Source organism: Penaeus vannamei, chromosome 1 (genome assembly GCF_042767895.1).
Source record: "Penaeus vannamei isolate JL-2024 chromosome 1, ASM4276789v1, whole genome shotgun sequence".
In the NCBI taxonomy this organism is placed as follows: Eukaryota; Metazoa; Arthropoda; class Malacostraca; order Decapoda; family Penaeidae; genus Penaeus; species Penaeus vannamei.
Window position 1 is genome coordinate 51,074,759 of NC_091549.1, and position 2,500 is coordinate 51,077,258.

At 24.0% G+C, this 2,500-nt stretch overlaps 2 protein-coding genes across 2 annotated transcripts in view; one reads left to right on the forward strand and one right to left on the reverse strand.

The window, feature by feature from the left end:
• LOC113826614 (probable G-protein coupled receptor B0563.6) overlaps nt 1-2,500 on the reverse strand; it is a 25,578-nt gene that overhangs the window by 18,695 nt on the left and 4,383 nt on the right. The window lies entirely within an intron of this gene.
• Nucleotides 1-2,500, forward strand: part of LOC113826613 (somatostatin receptor type 4-like) — a 12,970-nt gene that overhangs the window by 1,312 nt on the left and 9,158 nt on the right. The gene's annotated exons all lie outside the window — the stretch shown is intronic.

Consider the following 2,500-nt stretch of genomic DNA (forward strand, 5'->3'; position numbering starts at 1 on the left):
TATATATATATATATATATATATATGTATATGTATATATATATATGTATATATATGTATATATATATATATATATATATATGTATGGATGTATATATATATACATATATATATATATATATATATATATATATATATATATATATCTGTGTGTTTGCCTGTCCTACCTTATGATAGTAGTAACAATCACAATGATGAACCGCATTCATGTTGACAAATGTAGAAAAGGTATGAATGAGAATGGCTATCTTCACAATTCGAGAGATGTACTTGACCGGTTTCGATTCTACCTTCGTCAGAATTACATGTATTTCTGACGGAGGACGAATCGAAACCGGTCAAATGCATCTCTTGTATTGTGAAGATATCCATTCTCATTCATACCTTTTCTAAATCATAATGATGATAATGTTAGTAAAAATGAGAACAGCAATGATAATCCTACCAATACTCATTCTGGTAGTTCATATTGTTACTATGCTTCGGGCGTCCATACATTCACTTTATATATATATATATATATATATATATATATATATATATATATATATATGTATAATTACTTTGACGTTATATGACCTGATACTTTAACAACGGCGTCTGAAGATATATTCCATGTGACTGAGGAGTTGACGTTGTTTCACAAAGATTTGAATAGGGAGACACTTGACAACATAATTATTAAAGAAGACCAAATACACACACACACATAAACACATACACACATACACACACACACACACACACACACACACACACATACACACACATATAAACACATACAAATACACACACACACACACACATAAACACACACATACATACATACATAAAGGTATCATTCTATGAATAACTGGGATTCTCATTCTGACCTGTTACTATCATAATCATTAATACTATTATCCTTATTAAAATCACTATCCGTATTATCTGTATTGCTATTGTCGTTGTTTTTATCATTATCATCATATCTCTTCTTCGTGACGAGTACAGGTTAAAAAAACGTACTAAAGGAAGATGAAGAAATGAGGGAATAAATAGGTAAAAGAGGAGAGGGAGAAAGGGAGGAGATTGGGGCAGAAGTAATGCTGATGATGATGATAATGATAACAATGATGATGATTAAGGATATAAAGATACTGATAATAATAATAATGACAATAAAAGTAATAATGATAATAATACAATTAATGATAATAATAATTAATATTACTTAAGCTTATATTATGTTAGCATTATTAGCATCAACATTATTATTATTATCCCTATCATTGCTATTATTATTATTATTATCATTATCAATACCATTGTTATTACAATAATGATAATGATAGTAATAATATTATTAGTTCCAGTAATAACATTGACAGAAATGGAGATGATAATGATAACAAATGATAATAATAATCATAATCATAATGATTATTATTATTATTATTATTATCATTATTATTATTATCATTGTCATTATTAGTATTATTATTGTTATAATCATCATTATCATCAGTATCTTTAATATTATTATTATGATTATTATCATCATCATCATTATCATTATCATTATAGCTATTAGGATCATCATGATTATAATGACAAAATAATGATGATATCAATAATAATAATAGTAATATTGATTTTTAAAAAATCAATAATGATAACATTAACTAAAATTATAACAATAATAGTAATAAAGGTAATACTAATCATGATAAAAATCATAATGATAATAATGGTCATAATAACAGTGATAATGTAAATGAGAGTAATAATGATGATAATTATGATAGCAATGATAATAAACGGTAATGAAAATATTGATAATGACACCAATAATAGTAGTGATCGCAATGATAATAGTAATGATGATATCAGTCATGATGATAATAATGATAATAACAACAATAATAAAATTAATATCAGTAATGACAATGATAATGATGATAACAATAATAGTAATAGTAATGATGATATAATAACAATAATAACAACAATGATAATTATAATTGTAATAACATCAATGATAAAAAGAATGGAATGGTCATTTCCATGATAATGGTAATAATTATAGTGATAATAGTAATAAAAACAATTATGATAATGATAACAGAATTCAGAGAAACATTGTTGACAAAAACAATTTTGATGGTCATAATACAAATAGTAATAAAGGTAATAATAATTGTAATAACAAAGATAGTAATGATAATAGTAGCACTGATAATAATGATGATGATGATAATTATTATGATAGCGGTGATTACAATAATGAAAATTATTTTAAAAAATAATGATGTTAAAATAATAATGATATTAATGACGATAAATGATAGTAGAGTAATAATGACAAATATAATAAATGATAATAACAATAATTACCATGATAATGAAAATTATAATAATGAAAGTGATCATGACCAAAGTAAAATGATGGTGATAATAGCAATACTAATGATAACAATAATAATAATGGTAACGATAATAGTACCAATATTAGCAATAAT